The 25,661-nt window shown below is 44.8% G+C and overlaps 1 pseudogene across 1 annotated transcript; it reads left to right on the top strand.

The window, feature by feature from the left end:
* The first annotated feature begins 13 nt into the window (after positions 1 to 13).
* Positions 14 to 25,490, top strand: LOC309681447 (uncharacterized protein KIAA1958-like; annotated as a pseudogene). Its single transcript has 7 exons — positions 14 to 198; positions 368 to 462; positions 823 to 845; positions 1,078 to 1,193; positions 11,202 to 11,449; positions 19,692 to 20,892; positions 24,538 to 25,490. The product of its transcript is annotated as an uncharacterized protein KIAA1958-like (transcript).
* The last annotated feature ends 171 nt before the right edge of the window (positions 25,491 to 25,661 follow it).

Here is a 25,661-nt window from a genome sequence, read left to right as displayed (position 1 = left end):
ATAGACTCACAAAATGGCGGCGCCGCCCGGCCCGCCTCACCCGCGCCAACGCCCCATTGGCTATCGGAGATGTCATCTTGATAGCAGGGGCGGGGACCGCCCGCCTCCGAGGGTTGGCGCCCTGGCGCCCCTCGCGAAGCCTATTGGCTGCAGGCGAGATGAGGGGCGGTGCAAAGCGCCGGTGCGCGGCGCGATTCGGTAGGCGAAGGGAGGCGGCTGGGAGGAGCCATCTTGAGAGCGGGAAGGATGCCGAAATGCCATACAGATCCGCCATCTTGATTGGGGGCAGGGCATGGGATAACCGCGTTGGGCGCCATCTTGAATACGGGCAAGGCCGCCAACGTGCACATTGTGTTGTCACCCGCAGCGCGGGCCGGGCCCTGCGGGAGCGGCCCAGCCGCCGCCGCCGCCATGTTGGCTACGGGCAGGGAAGCCGCGCGCCCCTGTCCGGTGCCATCTCGAGTAAGGGAGAGCGGGCGCCTCGCCGAAATTAGGTTAATTATTTGGCACTGCCAGTCTGGGGACTTTTAAAGGCGCTAGACAGCACTTAGAAGTTTTATTTAAGATACAGGATAAATTTTGTTTAATTGCAGTTAATGTCTTAAGGATAAAGACTACCCAGTGGGTGTGTGAGAGAGAGAGAGAACTTGTGAGGTAAGACATACCACCTACCTGCTCTGCTCAGGCATCAGGATAATATTTTTCCTAAGCTACAGTCCTGACACCGTTTGCTGACCAAAACAGCTCTTTTTCCAGTCAGGTGGACCTCAGTGGTTAATTAGATAAGCTTGTTTTGCTCTTAATGTGTGTCATTGCCTGTAGGTCTTACTTCTGCAGAGACTGAGGTAAAATCCATGGATTTCCTATCTTTGGGGATTGTCAAACCTCTAAAAGATTTCTTTTTCAGGTGCTGGGCCATCTGTAGTATATTTAAGCCTACTATAACAGACTTACTTGTGTTAAATACTTTCTGTGGCTCCCTTGGAACGGGTTGTCGAGCTCGTTCATGTGCCATAAGATGAAGGCCCTTAAAAAAAAGATAAGGGGGACGCAAGCGTCCGTCCCGTCCCGCTGCAGACGGCGCCCGGCATCGACGTTGTTCCTGCGCAGGAGCGGGCACAGGAGGAGCGGGATCCGGGGACCATCCCCCTGTCCGCCTGCACATTGTGGTTCCTCTCCACTAACGTGGTTCTGTAAAGCAGTTTGCTTCCGTAGATGAAATGCTGCGTGTCTCTGTTTAAATATAGACAATATTTGCTCACTGGGAATTCTACTAGCAATTACTCATTTTCTTTGCCTCACTTGTCATAACCCTATCTGTTGACTGCAGCACAAGAATTAATTGTCCCAGGCCTCGCTACAAGTCCCTTGTGTAGCATTGAATCAAATATCAAATGTCCAGTCCACATTGATCTTGGCTTCATTAGCTGCAACCCTGTTTTGAGAGTTTCTAGGCAACATAATACTGGTCTTTCTGTAGAAAGGATCCTTCGTTCCTCACCAGCACACCCACTTTTGACATTTTTGTGAAAACATTTGTACAATTCTGCCAATTCGCCTCCATTGTCAGTGGTAAACAGCAGAACACTAATATAGATCAGTGCCACTGATGGAAGCACCTGAGCTGTAACACACCCGTGTCAGGGGTACAGATGTGAAGGTTCAGAAAAAAAGATTTAAAAAATGCAGTGTGAATGAAATTTGGAGTCTTATCCTTGGGCAGTGTTTCTGCTTAATGTCAGGTAACTGACAGGTACAGACATGCATTTTATATTCTCACTTCTTTCTGAAGCGTACACTAGACACATGAATACCGGGGTGGAGGAGTGAAAGCGTCTATTATTTTCTCCCAAACACGTATTACTGTGTTGGTTCCTATGGCCAGATGCCTTATTTTCTCAGAGAGTGGGGCAACGCTCGGATATTTTGGTGGCCAGGACCAGACAACAATTTACTGCCTCACTCTTGTCACCGTTTGTGAAACGAAAGAGCTTCCATTGAGCTTGGATCTTACCAAGAGCTGGTAGCTCTAATTTCCCTATCTTTGGTTTATTGGGCTCCCTGGCCGTTTGGCCCTTGTTCCAGCAGTGAAGTTTAAAATGGAGGAAAAGTATATTCTTGCCTATTGCTACAGGCGACTAAAGGCCCCATGTGAAACCAAAGTTATTTTACTAGGTACTGCATATGAAAGGCTCAGCTTTTGCCACAGATAAGAGATTTACAACTTAGATGAGGCAAAGAATGGGAAAATGATGGGATTATGCGATCCACTTTAGAGTGGCTGAGCTGAGAGCCAGAGAGATACAGTGATTTGATCAAAGCAGAGCAGAAATTTAACTCCCATCTCACAAGCCACAATGCACTTTTCTTGAGCTATGCCGGTTTTAAGATGTATTTCCCATGGAGGTGTTTCACTTCATCTTCCCTTCAGAATAATCTGGTTTATAGACTGTAAGTAAGAAACTCCTCCATGCTGGAGGATGGTATGGAGACAGAATCACTCTTTTTTTTTTTTTTTAATATGGGATATTTCAGTCCACTTGTAAAGAAGCATAACCTAAAGAAAGGTACCCTGAAGATGACGCAAAGGTTTTGAAAAATCAGAATTGTAGAATGGTTTAGGTTGGAAAGGACCTTGAAGATCATTGAGTTCCAACCCCCCTGCCATAGGCAGGGACACCTAAAAGATTACTAATGCTAGATACTGATTGCTATAAGAACAATATCTGATTTTCTAGTGGCTGTTGACATTCGTTTATTGCCTGTGCAGATATCCCAGCTGCTTTTCAGATATCTTTGGAAAAGCAAACACAGGTGGATGCCATCAAAGAATTATTACTTTTCAAAGACCTCTCCTGTGCAATTGTGGTCTAGCTTAAAAGACTTTTAAGGTTCATGCAGGCTGGCTCAGATTTGCCATAGTTCTAGCAGACTTGCTGATTATGCTACATTTTATCACACATTTTCCCGTAACATTAACACAGTTTTTTAGACAGCATCTTTTCAGATACTGTGGTAGCAAACTGCCTAATGATACTATTGGGTATTGCACAGTCTTTCTCTGGGCCAAACAGGAAAATGCATTTAAGAACAAAATAATACTTTATGCAAAAAAAAAAACCCAAACCAAAACAAAACCAACCAAAAACCAACAACAAACCCCAAACAGCTGGGAGAAAGACCTGCCTCTGTATATCTTTTTGTTTGTTTTGTAAAAGAAACCCACATGAAAATGGCCTTTTAAAAAAAGAAAAAGAAAGAGGAGGGAGAAGGGAAAAAATATGAATCAGCTTCTTTTGTACAATCCAGCAAAACGGTCCCACCCTCCCCCGGCTCTGGTTACTCACTTGCTAGAAAGGCCTTGGCAGGACACACCCAGGTTTTTCTCTTTTTAAGCCCTTCCTGCCTATGTTATCTCTTTGAATTTAATTTACCATGCAGGGAAGAAAAACCCTCTGAAACAAAAAAGACCATTTTCCTGCCTTTTTTCCTTTGTATTTTTAAAATAGCTCTGAAGCCTGTACTACGTAACTGTATTCCTCTGCAAACTAGCAAAGTTTTTTTTCCCCCTTCTTCTTCCTCTTCCACCCAACGTTTCTATCAGTGACTTGAGAACAAGAACCCTCCTAAAATACAGTCTCTGTTCAGGAACCCGAACTACTGTGCATAATGGTATATCCTAGATACTGTTCTTAATGACAATTGTTTTCCTGCAAGTTCCCCTCCTCCCGCGTTATTCACAGTATCCTGTAAGGTCCTAAACCACAAAACTCTTTCCTATATAACTTTGCTACCAGTATAGTCCCAAAGAAACTTGGGGGGCAGGGGGTGTTTCAAATACTTTTGCTTCTTTTTGTTGCTTCTATTTATTTTAAACCCCTTTCAATTAACATGGCTGTTTTGTTTAAAAGAGTATTTGCAGCTTTTGCAACTTCTTAGGATGCCAGAACATTCTTTTGTGCATCATTCATGATGCCACATCACCGCTCTGGAAATGGTTAGTCTAGAGCTAGCAGAGAGGAGCAAACTCACTGCTGCATTTATCAGTCCAAGAAAAGGACACCTATGGCTTCTGATCGGCCAGTCACTTCTCCCATAGCTCAAAACTGCCGAGAGCACTGGTATCTCCTCACTCAGCTCGTACCCAGGGGGAGGGAAAGGAGAGGGACCAGAAGCACTGCGGGTAGAAGCCGTAAGCTGTGCAGGCAGAAAGCTGGGGTTATTGGGGGAGGAGGTGTGGGTACACGGAGGGTCGCTGGAGAGCTGGCTGTGTTAGTTCCAGCACTTGGGAAAAGTTCATTTCTTAACTGCAGATTTGTGGTTTTACAAGCAGTATACATCCTTAGCAAGGGGAGTATTTTTTCCACTGGTCCATAAGAGTTTGGCAGCATAAAGTATTATCAAAAAGTGTACCGGTTGGTAATTGATAAATAAATTGGTTTGGAATTGAGTTTAGTATACCTTCAGTATTAAACAGAACCAGTTTACAAGTTCCCTAAGTTGGATTTTTACGACAGCTGTGCCACCGCAGCAATTTGAGGTCTCCTTTCCAGGGACAAAGTTGAAAAGCATTAGGAACTTTTATTAGTGTTGCTGTTGCACATTCTGATTACACCTTTTAACAGGACTGTCAAACTATATCAGCAGGTATTTTTTGTGCTGCAAGTAGTTACATCAACTCAAAATTTTAAGTATAATCACAACAACTCATATGTTATGTTTCTTCTCTTCTTTCTAATCTGTGGCAAAATGAGAGACCTATCTGTATGTGCTATGCTGTTGTTATCAGTCCATGTTATTTCAGAACTTCCCTGTCGTGCTGCTCCTTGCGCCGAAGCTTTTGGGTGACTCATTTCCTGTGAAGGATGAACCAGCCATTTCCTGGCTATTGAAGACAGGACTTTTTTTTTTTTTTCTTTTTTTTTTTTCCTCCCAGTCTGTGTTGGAGTGCTGTGGATTAATCTATGGTTTGATTATCCCCCCTGCAATTTACACCAGAACTGCAACTCTTCACTGCAGCCCTCTGAGATAACAAACTGTCGGCATGTGTTGCTTAGGGATCGTGCCTTTCCCTGCTTAGCTGGGCCATAGGCTCTGTGATTTTGGGCTGTGGAATTAAAATAATTGCAGCTATACAGATTTATCAGTGCCATCCTTCCAGTCATTGCAACTCAATTCTTCTCTTAATTCAACCAATTTCAGCTCATAATAAATGGAATGTTAAAAAAAGCACCATAGGGCAAAGGTAGTGATCTTACAACACATATAAGCCCAGAAATTTTGAATTATCTTAGTAAGTGCAACCGAAATTGCATATTGGCATTTGGTAATACCCATATTGGTTTTTGTGTTAGCCCCAGGTTACTAGAGGACTGGGTCAGTTTCTGTATTGATTCTGTGCCCATCATTCCAGCTCTTCCCTCCAACCTGTGATTCGAATTTCCTCAGCCACTATTTATTCGTACTTCACATAATGATTCTTACTGTTGTGGACAACTTGCTTCAACGCCGCCCAGTTAAAAGATTGTCTGGCCATTGTAGTGCCAGCCTGAGGTATGACAACTCTTGCAAGCAGCTTTTTACTGCTGTTTTTAAAATTATTCTTTTAATCTTATTTCCCATCATTTCATTTGAATATTTAGATTCATTAGCCTGTCATACATCTGTAGTGTTTGGGAAGAAACCCCACACAATAGGGATACTGCCTCTTGAGTCTGAATGTAGCACATGTTGTAGGGATGATCACTGAATAATTCATATCCATAATGATTTATTCATGCCCAAAAGCTGGATACCTCCTCTGTGACTTTCCATTATCTCAGAGAGAATGCAGGTTCCTATTCAGCTGTACTCATCCCGGCGTGCCAGTGGCAGCGCCTGCCTCGGCGCAGGGCGCAGGGGGTCTGAGGCACGCCGAGCAGGTGTGCACGAGAAACCACTCCCTGATGATTTTTCTGAAACATTTCTGCTCTACAGTAAAGGGGAAACTCTTCCCATTCCCATGCCATACATATCACCCTTGACACGGAAACTGAAACGCAGGTACATTTTTTTGCAAATTCTTCAGAAAGGAAGGTGGGTGAGCAGGCCCATTAAGCTCTTTCCACCACTACGCATGTAAAGTGAGATGCTGCAGTCACGATGCAGGATGTTGTGAGCATGGAAAACAGGCAAACAGGCCACGACTCCGTGATTTGATATCGTAGAGCTGATCTTATTCTCCATGAGAAATTTCAGTTTTGTTTTCCATTGTAAAGTTATAGATTCTGAGACAATTGATATAAATATAGCAAGATTGTTTCCTACCCTCTCAGGAAACCTTGCAGGAAAGCCTGGACAAATAGCAGCAGTTCAGGCTAATCTCTTTCCTGCCTAATGTGGGCTATCAAAAAATATGCCTCTTGCAAATAAAAGTTTATAAGACCACGACCTGAGTCTCCTGACCTAGGTGAAGGTTTTGCAAGACAGTCAAATTCCATCTGTCTAGAAAGTATGAAAGATGATTCTGTGTTTCAGCAAAGTCTCCAGACCCCTAGCCGGCAACACTACCCCTAGCCGGCTGGTATGAAATTTCCTAATTGTTTATCCTGTAATCCTGACTTCTTTTGTCCTTGGAATAGGCTCTACATCAGCATAATTAAAAATGTCAAACATGCTTGAGAAACTCTCCAAGTTGCTAAAAATGAATGTGAATTTCCTCCCCACAACTTCTCTTCATCTTTCCCTTACTCTGGCCTCAGCTTTACAAAGTGGTCTGTTTCCAGCCCTTCAGCATAGTTTGCATTCCACTGCCAAGAATGAACATTTATTTATACAAACAACCGTCCTTACAAGCACATCTCCCCCTGCTATCCTAGGGCAGGGAAATAAACATAATTTCTGTTTCCTTCTGTAGCTGCAGTTCTACGTTTCTTTTTTCTTTATTCAGGGACATTTTTTGCAATGAAAGATTAGTGCAGTTCAGTCACTTTCCTGTGCTACAAATCTGCTCAGAAACAGACTGGAATGCTCTTTCATTTCCTTACAATGATTTTATTTTATTGCCCTCTAATGATGGTGCCAGTTTCCTGATAAACCATTTAAGGGGTCTTGATGGCTCAGCACGCAGGTTTTCAAAGAGGTCGTACTCACGCTGGAACCTCGAGGACTCTGCATAACTCACAGAAACGGAAGGCCCCAGTGCCTGCTTCTCTCAAAAGCACACCAGTAGCCTGGTTTTCCCGAGTCCATTATTGGGCTGCTGTGCTATACCAATTCTTCCAGCGGCGCAGCTGACATTGTAAGAGAGATCAGTGGTACATGAAACGGCAGCCACCAGGTGAGCAGCACTGTCACAGACTGGTGTGGATGGGGAGCCCGAAGCACATGCATTATTTCTAAAGCTTCTCCATCACTCACCTGTCAGGCTGAGGTATTGTTCACTGAAACGCTAGCTTATCACCTATGTCCTCTGTCCTCAGGTTGTCTCCCATTGCATCTGCCATTTAAATGGATATTACACAGATGCTAGATGACTCCAGACGGGAATTTCATAGTCTGAGCACAGTTTATTTAAATGAAAAAAGGGGCCCTAAAAGAGATAGAGATACACATGCAGAGCATCTAGAAATTCTCCATTAGATGTGTATGTCTGCAAGCTGCTCGCTCTCTTACTTAAGCACGACGGGTTTTGCTGTGTGCGAGCCAGCTTCCATTTCTCAGCTGATACAGTTGTTTGTAGCTAAGAGTAATATTTAGATTGATAATGTTTACAATTACTTCCACTGGCAAATAAGATAAAGTGGTTTTGTTGGGAAATCTCTTACTTGCATTTCTAAAGCAACCTTCTAAGAAATGAAGCATTTAAGTAGTTTCTGAAGGATCCAGGGGAATACTTTTCAAAAAAATAGCAGCAAGATGGTATTTTAGAATGTACTCCCAATGCTATCTTTTCAGGGAGCAAACACAGACAGCTTCTTTAACTATATTGCCAAACCAAAGTCAATGAACTACTGCAAGTGAATGAATTAGGAATTTTTAGTGACTACTTTTCGTGAATCATGACTGAATATTTTATGGATCTTACTGCTTTCTTAGTAAGCTTACTGTTGCAAAGTTTGCAAAGATATATTTACTTTTGCCTCAGTATAAGGTGTCAATCTTTTTCTTCTTTACTGCAATGCACAACAAAGGGCTGATGTCCTTTAAGAATATCCCTGTAACATGCCCAGGTATGTACTCAAGTCTATATAGGTATTGCTCTATTCGGGAAGAGGACTATAATTATAATTAGGCCTTCTGCTGATTAGCTCATACAGTAGCATCACAACTAATATATAGCAGGAGAGAAAAACCTCACAGTGAACATGCAGCTGGCAACATACCACTACCTCTTCCTCACTAGGCTTCCAGTCAGAGCAGCATTTGTTCTAATCTTGCAGGTTATAATACGCATGCCTGGGGCACACCAAAATGCATCCTTACTGGGTTCTTCACATGGCTTATTAGTGTTTTTCATTAAATTGTATCAACAAGTGTACTGGTAGAAATTTCAGCAACATTTGAAGAGGTGTCCTGTTATCTAAAGGTATATGCACAGGGACATCCATAAGTACTTATGAGTATATAGCACTATATTGGCCACGTATATTCCTCTGTGCTTGAGTGTGCAAGACCCTGATTAGTGCAGTAATTCCCCTGGAGACAAGGGAAAAACAAGTGACCCCAAAATGGCATGAAGTAGCACAAGGACAGAAATGCAGAGGCCTAACGGCTCTATTTCGGAACTGGCAAAATTGTGCTCCCTCCCCCCCCTTCCTGAATACTTCTTTTTGATGTCATGCATGCAGTTTATGGGCACTTCAGCAGTACAGCTGAATCAAAGTCCTTGTTTCCACTCTGATTCAAGAACAAATATGTCCAGATACATCTGAAAAAGTAAGAGGACTGACATACCAAACCGCTGTGTGCCTGCCATGAGGCTCGCATTGTCATACAGGCTAATAAAGACATCATTTTCCCAGGGCTTCAGCTCTATTAAACACAAAGCTCCAAATGATTTCCTACTTGGATCAAAGATGTGTTTGTTCCAGTGCCACTTAAGTTTAAAAGGCAATACTGGGAATGAATGAAATCTCCCCAGCGGCAGCTGCTGAGGTTCAATTGGTTTGTCAGTGCCATAATTATGCAGCGGACGTTTTCTGTTTGCTGGCCCATATGTTCCTGAAGGATGTTGTGCAATGGAAACAGTGCAGGGAAGCCTTGCTCCCGAAGCTAAGGGGGTTCTGCCTTTGCCGTATGAAGACTTGCTTATGTTTCAGATGGTGAAAATGTTGAAATCTAACGTTCTGATTTCAGACCTAAAACTGGAGTTTCTCTTGATCAAACTAGATGGGAGTGTATGAAAAGAAACAGTGGCCTACATCCAGTATCCTAGAAGTGGTGCTTTAATATGGAGACTGACCACTTTTAAATATAATTGATATAATTACAGCTGGCCTCTGGAAGCGAGTGCTCCCCTTGGCTAATGTCAGGAGCTGTCTCTGTGATCAATGGCAGGGTTTGGTGTGACCCTTGGTGCTAAGAATAAATGTGGCTTCCTGACCAGCCGGCCACTGCTGCACAGCCCGTCCACCTCTTCCCACAGCACTTCTCATCTTTGTAGGTTGGGGTCTGCATGCTGATGAGAAATGTTTGCTCATTAAATAGCTATCTCCTTGTCTAGTAGATTGTATACCAAATTTTCTTTGTAACAGACATGAGTGTGTACTAAGAACTCCAGAGTATTAAATTAAGCATTAAAAGAACATTAAGACATGAACCTGCAAAATGTGCAGTCAGAGAGAATTGAGAGCACTCGAGATCTCAGTTGCCAAAGGAACAAAAGAAACACAATATCCTTTAGAACGTTTAATATTTAATTTGGTAAGATGCTCAGATAGTAGGGCAGTGAATGCAGAGGGCGATGACAGAGAGCACTGTGAGAGGGGTGCTTTACGTCAGCCACGGGGCCTTAACGGGTGCACCAAAACACAGGCTCAAAAGACTCCTTGTTTGCAGAACCATCGGTTTTATGCACTGCTACCTGGTCTGCACGCACCCCGTGCATTTTCTAAACTCCGTTTAGTTCATATGTGTTCTTGCTAAAAACACAGCATCAACATTGTACATAAGAGGCTCCTAACGACTGGGCTAGTTAGAAAGGAAAGAACCAGTCATGCGTCGTAAATGTTGGAGATCTGAGGCTGACTGACTCCCTGCTGTTCATGGACTGCAGGCACCTAAGGCCAACAGGATGATTTTAATGAACTGAAACAGTCTTCCTACAGAGCTAAGTTTAATTCAGAGGGGCTCCTTCAGCAAAATTGTCTTGCTTTAAGGTCAGGGCTCAAAACAATATCTTAACCAATACTGTATTTATTGAGAAAATACTTGATTTCATACTGCGAGTTGACCGGTTACTTCTGCAACAACTACAAGTCAGCTTAGCAAGATTCTTCCCTCTTAAGTTTTGTCATGAGGACTTAAGTACACATGTGGTCACCAAAGGAACAAAAAGGATTTTATGTAAATAGAGCAGCACGGCTGTGGCTGTGACCCAGTCCTCTAATAGCCAGGCCTGCGTTCCAAAGAGCTTGGCCGTGCACAGATAGCTATTTTGAGGTACCCGTTCAGGCTTCAGGGAGCCAGATGCCTAGGTGATTTTCTAAGAAGCGTTCACTGGTGCCTCTGTCATCTGAGAGCGTCTGCTGGAAGATCCAGTAAGAGACAGCTGGGTTGGTGGTGCCGGCTTGGAGAAAGTTTCCAAAGTGTGTTTTCAGAAGTGCCTTTTGTGCACTCAGGGCAATTTCAGCAGAGAACTCCAGATCTGAACCCACCCTTGGCTCAAGTTTTGCTTGAATCTGTAGAGTGGGCTTAATTGTTTGCTCTTGCTCACGCTTTGGAAAGTGTGTTATCACTGCTGTAGGACAAGGGTTGGCAACCTCTTACGGATACTATGCCAGAGTGTATTTTTCTTTTCCAAATTAGCAGCTAGGTGTGCCAATGCTGGGTTTTGCTGCCTCTCCAAGAGGCAAGATGCCATCCATCTGTGGTATTTTTCATCTGTAAGGCACTCAGCTCCTGCTGAATGCAGCACTCAAGAAGTGGGAGACAGAAACTGGGGGGCACTGCCTCTTACTGGTGCGTCTCCAGCTCCTGCCGACCCCAGCTCCTGCCTCAAGCCTGCCATTCAGAACCTATAAAAATTGAGAGCAGATTCAGCGCTCAGTGCAGAGCCTTTTGCTTACTGCTTCCATCCCACACAAGGGATCTTCAAGTTGCTTTATGATCACTTTTCTAAGTAACTAATGCCTTCTCTCCCCCTTCTTTCCTAGGCTTCCCTGTCCTCTAGGTGTCAGTGAGATTCTTGTCCTTCCACAGACTGCTCCACGGGAGGCTTCCTGAAGCATCTTGTCTGACCTTGGAGGAGGTAAGGGAGAGAGTGGCACTTCAAAGCAAGGACAATAGTAGAAAATTAAATAGGAGCAAGGGCTCCGAAGGTGGGAAGCCTGCAAGGCTCCCAAATTTCCCATCAGCATGGCTAAATATAATGAACTAATGAATTTGCCTGCAGCCAAAAAGCTTGGGGTGCTGCTTAGTAAGATGTGTTTTGTGAAGGACAAGCACCTTTCCTTTGCGTGGGCGCTGCACCCGGGGTTTCCCTGTCCTCTCCCTGTGCCAGTGGGCATCTGCACCTGCCTGAAAGACCCCGGTGGAGATTGTAAAAAGTAATCCCACAGAGAGGGAACTTTACCTGCTTGTTTATCAACAAAGTTATTTCTACCTCCAGGAGCTATTTACCATCCCATCCTCAGCAAACCTTCATAAACACTTGAGCTGTAGAAATGAGAGCTAGCTCTTTGCCTGTTGCTAGCGAGACCGACTTCTACATACAGACTGAGTCACCACCCATTTAAAGTGCTGCTAAAAAGGTGAAATCCTCAAGCCCGGGAATGGGTTGAAGTGTCAGTTCTTAAAATTGTTTTGTATTGTAGAAAAGTAGGTTACTATGTCTCATTGTGAACAATTATGTCTAATTACAAGTCACAGATTCACAACAAATACTATTTAATAATAAATTTCCACCACACTTCACCCAGAGCGTGCTGTGAAGTAACAACATTACCTCTGGTTTGCGGGTACGTAATGCGTGATGCAGAACAGAAGGAAAGAGTTTTTTAGCTCAGATCAAACAAAGAGGAATGGATGCGAGGCCCCGACTCACAGTTCAGTGGTTGAACCTTTGGATGATGTGTCCTCCAGCTTACAGCACTGGCTATTTCATTTTAGTTGAGCAGATGGTAGAAGAAAAATGGCTTGTGCCACACTGTGATTTTCATTAAACTTCAAAAGGCTGCTCCAAAATATATAAAACTGCAATAAACACTTTGACAATAACATTCAACAAATAAGATTTGCAACTTCCTCTTAGCAAACTCCCAAACAGGATGTTAATTTTTGCTGTTAGATAATATAAAAAAAAAAATAATCCATCAACAGCACAGAAATTGAAAGAACCAAAGGTACAGTACCACCCTTATCCCTGCTGCACGGACCGCAAGCGGAGAAGTTTCTGTACTTGGCTAAGGCAACCTTACCGGTCAGCATTTTCTTGCCGTATTTTTAGCGGTAAGATAGCAGGTTTCCTATAAAGTCGGCACGTTGAGAGGTCAGTCAGTCTATAGTGAGAGTTTTGCACTATATTTTCGCTGTTTTCTTTTCCTGGAGCTCCAGGTGCAAAGGTTCTTTGGCAGGAATGGGGAAGTGCAGTGGGGTGGTGCCTTCACCCGAAGTATTCATGTAAGAGGACCTCGACCCCGCCATTAATAGCAGTATCTGTTCGTGGGAGCGGGGGCCCGGCAGGGAGGGGGGTGGGAGCGGCGAGCGGACGCCGCTTTGGGCCACCGGGGCCCGGGCGAGGGCGGGGGCGGCCACGCGTGGCGGGGACCGAGCACCCTCTGCCGGGCAGCGAGCGGCGGCTGCCGGTCCTGGGGAAAAGGAACAAAAGAATCCAAGTGCTACAGCGTTCCCCTGTTATTTTTGAGCCCGTTGCAGTCAAACTCCACGGAACTGCGAGGATTAAAAGTGGTTTTTATAGTAGGAGATGATGATGTTATCCCATGACTAGCGAAGCTTGTGCTTTATGAGAAATACCACAAATCGTGAGAGAAGCAATTAAAAGAGGAGCAAACACTCCTACAAGTGCCTTCTTGCCAACAGACATCTTCCATTAATTAAGTGAAAGAAGATTATTTTAATACAAATGGCTGCTGGGGAACACGGTAAGTTCCCACAGTCAGTTCTGTGCTGATACAATTATATATTCATCCATAGCACAGGACTGAAAATAAAAAATCCAAGGAAAGGAAACCAGCCTGCATATAGAATTGTTACAGAAAATAATGGCCCACTCTCCCCCGGCGGCACTAACCCTAAGTGTGAAGCTGCTCACAAGTGGCAGTGTTAATAGGGTAACTAACACAATTATTATCGACGTTGTTGCATTTTCTGCCCAAGTTAACAGAATTGCACTTCGCTAATTTCAGCTTTCCCACTTCTTCCTGGGGGAAATAAAATATTAGGACCTATTTATAGAAATTGATGGTTTTAAATTAATTTTTTCCTTTGCTACAGCTGTTTTTAGTGGTTGATTACTGTTTGTTGGACCAGGCAATCCTTTGCCAGCTGGCTGCAGCTTTTATTAGCTCTTTTAAGAAGACTTGATTTAGAGCTCACAGTTATGTTACAAGGACAGCAACTCTGTAATGTAGACCCTCAAGAGAAGAGATGATTAGGACTCATGAAAAAAATTGTGTCCCATTCTTTGAACAAAAATGCTCTTGTTTAAGGAATGTGGTGCTGCAGGCTAATATTTAACAGCAGTCTCTCTTCCCTGGCTCAGAGCTGGTGCATGCAGTTACACCCTGCCCTCCATCAGATGTACTGGATATTATTTTCTCCAAGCATCTCTCAAAATGGAGGAATGCCACCCTGTAGCAAGTACAGAATGTATCTTGGGAATTGTATTTCTGCAAGTAGGGCAGGAGGTACTGGTGGAAGGACGTGGTGAAGCAGGAAAAGAGCTGAAGAGGTGCTGAGAAGGCTCTTGTACAGGGGAGGGGGAGGAGAGAAAAAAACATCGCGGAGAACAAGAAAAACGATGTGCTGGGAAATGATTAATCCACCCCAAAGGCCCTCGCTAAGAAGTGGTGGGACAAGCTCAACAATTTTTGGCAGCCATGAGCTACTTCTGCTCGGCTCTCAACTCCCGTCTTGCAACCAGATGTGTTTAAGTACAGCTCCATCCCATTCCTGCCCCAGACACCACATCCCCCCGTCAGTGTCCTTCATTCCTGGCAGCTCCCTGGCAATACGCCCCCTCTATATGTGTATTTTACGGCTGTCCCGTGTCCCTCCACCTCCAGTAAGTGTTTCTCAAGTGAGTGGGAGCACACAGTCTGTGCCGGGGGAAAGGGGAGGGAGTCAAGTTTAAGAACTGATGTTCTGTATCCTGTTGTTTTCCTACCGGGATTGTTCCAGTTTCCTGCACTGTCTTATCTGGAGCTGAAAAGCCAAAGCTCTCATATTTACTTGCTTTGTGTGTGCCTTAGGTTTCTAATCTGTGAAATAAATAGACGTTATAATACTTAAGAGAAACATAGCTAGGACTATTAAAGGGTGGAGGGACAGGAACAAAGCGGTTAAAGGGCTTTCAGTGCCTATACAGTTAGTTTCTTTTTTTAGTTATCCTGCTTGTATAAGCCTGCGTATGTCACAGAGGGTTTCCTTCAGCGTACCATAATGCTGCACAGAGTCCACTGAAATGTAAAGCGAGTAAGATTCAGATGTTTACATTCTGAGGTGATTCCAGGTACCTGTGTTTGACAGACCTTACAAGAGAATAATTTTCAGAAAGTGCTGAGTATGTTTTTTCCTCCGCAAGGGCTCAAACTAGACACAGGAAAGTCTTAAAACCGAATAAGCATTTCAATGCTTTTAGTCAGCCTTGAGTTTTAAGAGCTCCACTGAAATGCTGTAGATGTGTTTAAAATTACTTGGCCACATTTTCTTGAATACAGAGGTAAAATAAGCATTTACAGTGTGGACATCTTGAAAGCTTACTGTGTAGACCAGATGCATGAGAAAGCAAAATCTTGTAGATTTTTTTTTTAAATCTTTTTTTCCCCTCTAGTGAGCATGAATTCACTTAACTATAGGTTATATTAGTGCACTAAATTCCCTATGGGTTAAAAAAAATTAAAAGAAAACATTTACCGTACAGCTTTGGAATGTCCTGTTTTTCTGCACAAAGGTGTGGGTCCTGCACACACAGTGTCCATTATCAGATGGGAGTCTCTCCTGGAAAGACAATTAAACCGCTGCATCACTCCCAGCCATGCAGACACTGAACTGGCCGCAAGGTTTCCAAACAAAACTCAACCCCCCAACTCCAACCCCAGAACCCTCCCCCACAGGGATGCTGGCTCTGCTGGAAGCGGGTGGAAATGGTGGCAGTGGTCAAGATGGATTTTTATTAATTGAAGAGATGAGAAGTATGTCAGTTCAGCCTTTGTGGGTAAATACATATTTCATTTTTTTCTGCTCAGTTGTAACTGTAAATTCAGACTCCTTCCACTTGACAGTTTCTTTGAAGGTACTCTCAACTGATGTAAATGTGAGAGCAGGAGTGGGCTGAAGAAGTGTCCTTAGTTGATTACCAGAGCCTTTATTTGGAACTAAATATCAAGAGAAAAAAGGCTTTTTTTTCAAAGAGATCAGGAAAAGGAAGACATGTGCTTGGAGATAAGGAAAGATAAAAGCATTCCATTTAAAGACGCCTGTGATAGAAATCAAGATGTTCATCTGCCAAGTCAGTAATTTCATGGCCTTATGACCATGCAGAGCTTCCGTTTCTGTTACCTTTTCCCACACTAATTCTAAGCACCGAGTTATTGGCAGGAGAGTTCCTTTTCGTTTGTCCAAGCAGCTCAGCCCTTTAGGTTGAACTTGAAGCTAAAACTCTCTTTGACTGCAGAAGGGGAAAAACGGTTCTCCCATAAGTTTAGGCTCAGCTTTCTGAGGCACAGCGAGACCCAGGGACAGGCTGTGAATCCCCTGTCCTTGGAAGGTTTGAGGACAGGTTAGACAAACACCTCTCAGGAGAAGTTTGGGCAGAGCTCTTTTTCCTGTGTGGAATGAGGATAGCCGAAATGGCCATTTGCAGTGACTTCCAACCCTGTTTTCTGTAATTCATTAGCAGTGAGATCACAGTGACAGTAGATCTTATACAACGCCTAGATTAACAGAGGTCAAGAGCTCAAAATGCGTTTGCTGCTTTAAAACAGGGGGGGTTGGTCTGTTTTTTGTTTAAAGCAAGCAGCGGATTTCAGTTAGAAAATTATTTGAAAATCCTAGCTCCGCATGTTTCACAAGCTAGCATATGCAAACAGCAAAGCATTCTAGGCTAAAATTATCTGTACTATCATTAGAAAGCCGTGAGAAGGAGCATATGGATTGGCACTAGCGTAAGTGCAGAAGGGCCTTCCAAAGCTGTGCTGCCGTGCAGCAGTTTCACCCCAAATGGGAGCGGTTCCGATGCCCACTCTTCATTCCCCATCGAGAAGTACAACTGATGCGCTGCGAGAGATTTGACCTTTACTTTTCTCTTTGAAAGGGACATTTAGAGGGCTCTTCTTGTATGCTTTGCGGATGTTTGTTTCCTTTCCTCTTAGGGGTGAGCTTTGCCTAACTACCAGACGCTTATTAATTGTTCTGTGTGTATTTGTCATTGTAGTCGTTACCCTGCCTCGCTCAGGCAGCAGACAGGCTCCCTCGTGCTGGGCACCGTGGAAGCCCAAACCACTTGCATGGCTTTTTTTTTCCTTTTTCCCTTCCTGCTTGGGATAATTAAACTTTTGCCTGAAGACTTTGCATGCTCACTTGCTTAGGCTTCACATCCAGCAGAGCACATTTATCTTTGGCACCAGTGGATCAAAGCATTCACTTAAAATTAAGTGGTGGGTAAGTGCCCGGCCAGCTGCAGCCTTGGAGCTCGGCCACCCCTCCCTCTGGTGCCCCTCAGCTCCCGCAGGTCTGGAACGGATGGATGGAGCAGGGCACCTGTAAACATGTTGCCAGAGGGCTCCTCCACAGGGCAGCAGCTCGGTCGAGAGGCAGTTTCACAGTCACTGGGTTTTCTTTGGCTTTGGTTGGTCTCAGCCCCACTCCAGGATGGTGAGCATGGGGTACAGGAAGGGGGCAGGCAGCTGCCCCCACCCCCAGCCAGCCAGGCTCCTTTGGGTGCCCCTGGGCCCCCTCAGGCTGGCCCTGCTGCCGTGAGGGGGTTTGGGTTAGGGCAGGCGGCCTCGGGGAGCCGCAGGTGACCCCGTCCTGGTGCCGGGCTGGAGAGGGAGAGGGTAAGGGCCTTCTACCACATGGTTTCCACATCCACCTCATGTCACTGACCCTGCAGCAGCCACCACGCTTCGCCCTGTGCATGGGACTGGTGGCCATCCTGGGCAGCCCAGCCAGTCACACGCACTTCTCTTCCTCCAGGCACAGCTCCTCAGCCTCACCCAGGTCCCTCCTTGCCCTGCCGCCTCACGTGAAGCCAGTAATGATGGCTGGTGGAGGTAGGGCACAAGAGGCACCAGGCGTAGCCTCTGCCTGGCATGCTGGTGCACCACAGGGCTTTCCTCCCTGTGCACTCACAGGCTTTCCGTCCGTTTAACTGGCGTGCTCATGAAACAAATCCCTGCAGACAAACACCGCATTCACGGATTACAGAGCAGCCCTACATCTGTCAGCCGGGATGGGCTTCTCCTGTCTGCAGCAGCTTGCTCGGAGAATAGGAGCGTGCAGAGCAGGAGAGCCGGAGGCTCGAGCTCACGTACCCGGCCAGGATGCGTGCTTCGGAGTGCTGAGCTGTGCGCACGTGCGTGCTCACCTGCAAAGCCAACAGGGGCCTGTTCTCACCAGGAAGCCGTGTCCCATTTAGGCCAGAGCTGCTCAAAGAACCAGTTTAGACAAGATTCCTGCGTCCAGTTTTTCATTCTGGCATCTTTTACCACCACCAAATGCAAAGCGTTTAATTAATAATAGACTAAGCTGCCTGGAGCAAAGGCTGCCATTAGGAACTGTAAACGCATGTGGTGTCAGTCACAGCATCGTAAGGCTGCTTGCCTCTCCTGCAATATGTATGTTGATGGTAAGTTATGGGACCGATTGTTCTCTAAGCTGTTACACAGAAATGATGACGACTTTCTAGACTACGACATAGAACTTTTCAAAACAGATGGGAGAATTTCAGATTTCGTCTCTAGTAAATATGAGTTACATAAAATTTCAAAAGAATTTGAAAAGAATTCTTTAGTTAGGAAACTTCCTCTTCTTTTTACTATTTGAAAAGTCAGATAATGTCAAAATCTGAACTACCTTCACTATTTTTGGTACTTCTGTTTCTGCAGTTCACTCGATTTGGAGAAGTAAAGATTGCTAACCACAGCTTGTGTTCAAAGTGCCAGTGCTGAAAGGAACATCTCGCAGAGTTTGGTTTTTAAAATTCTATTTTCAATATTTATATTTTGTTTCAACTTTGATAGGTACACTGTAGAGGCTAATCCTGCAAATATTTACGCAAGTCTATATATAGCTCATTCCAGCTCAATGGGAGCTCACCTTAATGAAGGCACATGTTCTGCAGTAGCGTTTATTTTGGACTGAGCATTGAAAAATTTAGTTGCATCTGCTATCCAGATTTTTTTTCAATATATATATACACACACACATACAGACGCACACACATATGATGATTATTTTAGGTTCTGAGAGAGAAAGAATATTCAGTCACTTACTGATCTCCACCTGAGAGAAGGCTCAGTGAGATAGACAACAGCAGCATGGTGAGTATTCTTTTATAGTGTAAATGATACCGTAGACAATTGTTTCTAACAGAATCAATTATAGCATTAAAAATTGTAGATTTTTGTAAAAACAAGTTTTAAATATGTGGATGCAAGGTCCATTTTTTAGTTTCTGAAAAGCATCCCACAAACAACTTCTTCATATATCCAATTTCCTTTTGATGCAATTAGTGCTGCCATGTTGACAGATGAGAGAAGTTTGAGCCCTGTTGGCTGTGGGGAGGTGGGAGACCGACAAGCTGATTCCTGACACTTTCCCATGTTATTTTCCATAAGTGAGTACAGAATTGGCCATGGGTACGAGCTTGCCCAGATCAGAGGCCTACGATTTGCAAACAGAGCACTAGACTTCAGGAAGTTTCCCTTCCATTAGCTGAGCTATGGTCGCTGCTTGGGTGGTTCAGCCAGAGCGTTAATAGAACACACACGTGAACAGCTGCTGTGGCTCAGCTAAGGTGTGATAAATTCTTAAGCTGAGCTACTTGATGGGGACTCAGAGCCCATAGGTACGCATAAATCATATCTATAATAAATTCATTGTTCCAGGACCCACAAACTGCCCTCCAGGTCTTCAAAGTGGACAAATTTATTTATTTATTTTAAAGAATGAACAAATTGTAGATCGGTGATTTGTCTAATGATTCTTTTAAAAAAATAATTATTGCTCTATTGAGATGGGGCTAGAAACAATCCCCAGGGCTGCTGTGTTCATCCTCTTCCACTTACCTTATCTCCAACACATTTTTACAGAACGAGAGTGTCAGTGATGGAGGGTGCAGCGATGCCAGTTCACTTCACATGGATCTCTCCAGTCTTGTGACCTGGGCACACACTCATGGGACCATATGCAATCAAATCCCAGCCTTGGACACGGTGCAGAACACGGGTCATCCTAGCAAGGACAATTCTGTTGTGTGGATCTGTGGAGTTGGACATGCCTATCACTGGCAGTGTGGAAAATTATACTTCAGAAGCAGAGAAGAGAATAAAGCTGGAGAAAAGAGGAGGACGTTAGTGTCTTCTGAGGCTTCATCAAGGGAAGCTAATTTAGATGAAAAGAGGTTCAGGATGACCCCATCTTTTGAGAGGGCTAAAGCAGATGCTGTTAACACAGGGTCACATAGCAGATCTCCAGGGATCACTCAGCAGAAAGACAACGCAGTCTACATAATACGGAATGAACCGTCACCCAGAGAAAATGGAAGAAATAGCAAATCCATGAAATCGTGCTTTGCAGCAGAGCAGCATTTGTCAACATCTGGTGGTGAAGTCAAAACTGACAGACATAAGGTGAAGCTAGAAAACAATGAAGATCTACAGATCATCTCTGATGAAGAACAGTGTATATCAGATGAAGACAACCAACGAGATAGAATCAACCAGAATATTCTGTCAGAATCACTAATTAAAGGTGTAACTGCTGAGGTAGATTTGTACATGCATCGCAGTCAGAAGATGGCGTTTAACAAGCCGACAGCCACCCAAACATCTGGCTTTGCCCCCGCAGGAAAGCCACCCCTGACTCTCGCCTGCATTCTGAAATCCCCCGTCAGCAATCAAGAGAGCCTGGACAGCAGCTTCCTGAGGTTAGCGCCTCTGAATCCTGCAGGATCCGTAGCTGAAACTTCCAGAGCAAGAAATTCCTCTGGGTCAGCAATACCAAAAGAATACTTAAAATCTGTTCCTGTCTCCAACATTGAAGCAAAGGCCCAACTTGAGTCACCCGCCTCTGTGACATTCTTTGAGTTTGAAGCCACTGTAGATGTCCATCGGCAACTCCAGCTGAGCCCTCCAGACCATGGCACACCAGGAATAGGCTTAAGTGGGAACATTACTGAAAACCCTGTGGAGGAGGGTGAACCATCAGGATCTGGGCACGCACTTCATCTTTCAGCCTTGTTGAATCCAGAGAGCAACAACGCAGACCATCCACCCGCATCTTTGTATGAAAGTAAGAGAGTTTGGAGTTTTATTCCTAGAGGGGTGTGTGGGTGTGTTCTATTAATCATTTCCCAAAATATTAGAGGGGGGTGAGTTCATATAGCTGCCAAAATCTGTACTGTAGGATCTAAGTAAACGCCTCTGATTTGGGGCAGTCTTGTTTCCAGTAAAAGGGACTAAAAAGGTTCCTATGGTGAGCAATCAGCACTTGAATAGATAATACCACCCAGATGTGTACTTGGCTGTGGCCCAGTGGTTTGAATACTTTGGTCTTTCATTTTACGTAGTATCACCACGTAGTACATTAGCTGTACTTAAGAGAGAGTCCCTGTGAGAAACTGGAGCCAGAGATGGTGTCGTGGTTTGGCCTCAGCCAGCAACAAAGACCCACGCAGCCGCTCGCTCGACTCCCACAGCCGGGGGAAAAATCAGCAGAAAGGGGCAAAACTCGTGGGTTGAAGTAGTGTAATTTAACAGAACAGACCAAGGGAAGAAGAAAGAAAAACAATAACACCGATAAAGGAATATAAAAACGCGATTACAGTACCGCCGCGCAGCGCACCGACCGGAACCACACCATCGCAGCCCGACCCCGAGTGGCGACTGCCCCCCCACCCCCGGCTAGCGCCTCTTATAGCTGGGCACGGGTCACGTGGGATGGAATACCTGCCTCCCCTGCCGGCTCCTTGGGGAAATTAACTCCATCCCTGCCGGAACCAGGACATTATCCACCCCTTATTCCATACCATCTGTGTCATGCCCAGATCTTTCCGTTCCCATAGTCTATGGGCCATCCCTCAAAAATGTCCATTAAGCTCACTTAGTCCATGACGGTAGGCTACATCGGTGCTGAGTCCTTGCCGGAACCAGGACAGATGGGAACTCAGGTCTCACGAGAAGAAAATAAGAGGAAGTAACTTTAAAGCAGTGAAACAGAGAAATTGTGGCTGAAACTCTGGCTGCACCAAAGTCAAAGATCCCAGAGATCACAATGGGAGCAAACTTTCAATCCTGCATATTAAATTACATGAGCTAAACAAATTGCTTTAGTACTTTAAGAATTTTAAGATTTTCATACACACTGTCCTTGGAATCCTACTGGAGTGGAAACAGTTATAATTGCTCAAACATTAACTTGCAAGCTACACTGCTTACTCAATACCGAGGTTAAGCCACGCACAGAGCATATTTTAAATTATTCTGTATCATAAGAATATGCTGTTTGACAAAGATTTTGGAAGCCTGACTTGTGGCTGTTTTAATCCTGCTGTAAAACTGACACTGTCCGCACAAGAAGGAACAGCTGTGGACATTATCAGAATTATGCTATTCTTTTGCAAGTAGCGGGGAAGCCATCAATAAAATTGATGTAATTCATTTAATAAATGATCATATTTTAGGATAGATGTGTATAATACACTGGAGCCTTATGCCAGGTACATATATATTTTGTAATCTAATGATTAAACACCTCAAACAAAATGCAAATGTCCAGGTTTTTAAAGATGTTACAGTAAAGCCCCAAAATTTGCATCTATAATGATTTGAGTGCCTGCAGGTCCTTTTTCACATTAATACCGAGGAAACTGCTGTCTAGCCAGTTTTATGGTTTTGTCTGCTAGTATCTAGGTGTAAACATTGAGGCAGATTTCTAAAATTTAATTCAAAGAGTAAGAGTATATGTTTTCTATCCAGTGGCTTAATGCCACTTCATCTAACTTAATGCCTTGGCTCCATCTAAGTGAGGAGCAGCCCCCAACACCGTGTGTCTCACTCCACGTGCTCAGTAGGAGAATCCCAATTCATATTCCCCCAAACCTGTTCTCATCCCACAGTCCAGCCCCACGCCGGGTGCCAGCCTGGCAGAGCTGCTGCGGCACTGCCCTGCGGCCACGCAGGACGCTTCCCGACTGCCCGCATCTCTGAACTCCTCCCTTGCTGCGGGGCAGGGCTGGAACCCCATGGCCCCCGTCCCACCCCAAATACCCGTCCCGTGGCACCAGAGAGCTGTGCCCGGTGCTCTGCTGAAATAAGGACCTATCTCAAGCAGCCGTAGCATTAAAGAGCAACACCTACTGCAGCTTTCTGCAGTGCAGGGGATGGGCCGTGGCCTTTGAAAGAAGATTACCGAAACAGTATTTTGAGGGTTGTCTGTAACACAGTGGGTGTACTTTTGAAGCACCGTTACTATTCCTGAATAAATTCCGTGTTACAGACGTTTGTATTCCTTATGTGGCCCCAACTGTACAAACTGGCACAGCTGTTTTTTGTGAATAGTATTTGACTATTTTTGTAATTGGCAACATCTATCACCTGAAGGGACTGGGAATTCACCTGGGAATGGCTGTGTAGCTGTTTCTGCCAAGATAAATGGGTGGTGGCTCAAACGAGGCCTCTGCGTGTATTGATTTCCAAGCCATTCATCCCTTCACAGAGAGCAGTCACTAACAAAACAAGCAGAAAACCCCAAATGGCGGCACAGGGATCAGTAGACTCCACCTCAGTCCAGCCGCAGCATTTTAAGATAACAACTAAGCGTGTACAAAATAACTTGGTGCAAGAGGGGGAATCTCTAGACGTTGGCTCTAGAACCCTGTTCCAGCCACCCCTCGTCAGCCCTGGAAGAGGCACAGGCGAGCAGATGGAGCTTTTCAGCAATCCAAAGAATTAATTTCTCATGCTACATCAAACTAGGTAGATGTGGTATTGCCATAGCAACTTCAGAGAGAACCCAACTGGAATCCTGGCAATATTTTTTTTTTTTAAAGAAAACATAAATACAGTTTTACTCATCTTTTTGTTTTTCCTTACTATCCACCCCTAACTTTTGCTTAATGTTTTTATTTCACACTCTCTTGCTCTGAAGAGATCTTTGTAAAGATGAATGTTTTGAAATGTATTTTGCATAATGCCTTGTACACCACTTTGCACATATGAAATGGAAGCTCCCTAGTCCTGAGGCAGATCACAAGATCCATGTACAGGCCAACTCTCACCTATTTTAACAGAGCAGAGTTTGGCCCCTGCAGTCACCAAAAAATATGCGCCAGAGTCATTGCAAATTGATGAGAGCGTATCAAATCCATTTGGGGTTGCTTGGGCTGCACGGCCAGCACTGCAGGCTCAGCACTGCAGCCACCGGTTACGTGACCGGTCCCACGAGCGCGGTGCTACGAGCACACGCAGAGTCAACTCCAAAATCGGTGTGGGTGAAATTCAACATCAAGCCAAGCCACCAAAGACAGGTCCAGGCTTCAGTCCTAGTGCTGCCTGAAAAGACCCATAGAATACGCACCCCACAATGACACGCAGTGATTTGATTTCATTAGGAACTCATTCTCTCCCATTTAAACATCATTCAAAACGGGAGTATCTTGCCTGCACGGCCATGGCAGTGTGCAGGTTCCCCAGCCAAGCCAGAACGACGCGGGGAGGTGGCAGCGCTGGCCTTGTGCAGGCTGGCACTGTGGGGTGGCGCTGGCTGGTTCGTGGGGGGACAGGTCCAGACCCCCGCTGGGAAGGACGGGGCTTGTGAAAGTCCCATAATCTCTGAATTACTTTTTCAAGGAAGGTGAATGTTATTCTGCATCTCCTTTTATTTCACTGATCTCCTTGTAAGTTCTTGCTGTCCACAAAGCTGTGTTTTATCTTTTAGATGCATTGAAGAAAGGGGAGAAAAAGAGAAGACGTAACAGTGGTGATATAAAAATTTTCAAAGACTGGCTGGTTTTACATTGCCCTTCTGAAACGCGCGAGATCTATAATCTGCCTCCTGAAGACCTCAATGATTACCTGGCCTCGTTCTACAGTTCTGCAAAGAGACGGAACGGTACAGATTTTTCCGCCAATTCTTTGCACTTCTATCAGAGCAGCATAGAGAGATACCTCAAGGATCACAACTACGAGTACAGCGTGGTTAAAGGGCTGGAATTCAGAGCGTCGCGGGAAGCCTTGAAACTGAAGCATCAGCACCTGTCTCAAAAAGAGAGAGAGGGAGAGTGGAGTATTTTGGAGAATCTGACAGATGAAGATGTGGAAAGTCTTCGTAAGAAGGGCATTTTAAGTAAGACGCACCCTCAGGGCTTTTTGCACCTCATGTTCACAAACACCATTAGGGCGTTTGGGGCCAGTACACACAGTCAGAGCCCCAGCCTGTACTGGGGACAGCTTGTGCTAAGAAAGAACGAGCGAGAGCTGGAGTACTTGGAGTGGAAGGATGATCTGAATGGGGAGGTGAATACAGGGGAATCGGGTCCACGCCTTTTTGCCAAGCCTGATGATCCCGGTAACTGTCCGGTTGCAGATTATAAGGAGTACACTAAGAGGAGGCCCCTGGATATGCTCCATGACTACGACCCCCTTTATCTCACGCCCAAGCCCCTGTGCTCCATGTGGGACCAGATATGGTACAGCAGAAAGTCACTGACAAAAGCCAAAATGGAAAAGATCATGAAAGTTATTATCCAGCAAGTCAAAGAACCTGTAAAGAAGTCCAAGAAATAAAGGTATCCACCCAGTGCCTGCTGTGCCCCTTTGTGACAGGAGAACTTTGGAAGTACACTTTGAAAGGTTTAAGTGCCAACATTTAGTACAGGTTGAGAAGATCATTCTCTTCAGTTTCACCTTAGAACATCAACACCTGCGTTTGCGTTTTTGATTAAATTGACACGCAGTGATTTGATTTCATTAGGAACTCATTCTCTCCCATTTAAACATCATTCAAAACGGGAGTATCTTGCCTGCACGGCCATGGCAGTGTGCAGGTTCCCCAGCCAAGCC

The sequence above is a fragment of the Vanellus vanellus genome (genome assembly GCF_965231255.1).
Source record: "Vanellus vanellus genome assembly, chromosome: 25".
NCBI classification, from domain to species: domain Eukaryota; kingdom Metazoa; phylum Chordata; class Aves; order Charadriiformes; family Charadriidae; genus Vanellus; species Vanellus vanellus.
Note: the sequence above shows the minus strand (reverse complement) of the source record. Positions and strands in the feature narration are given on the sequence as shown.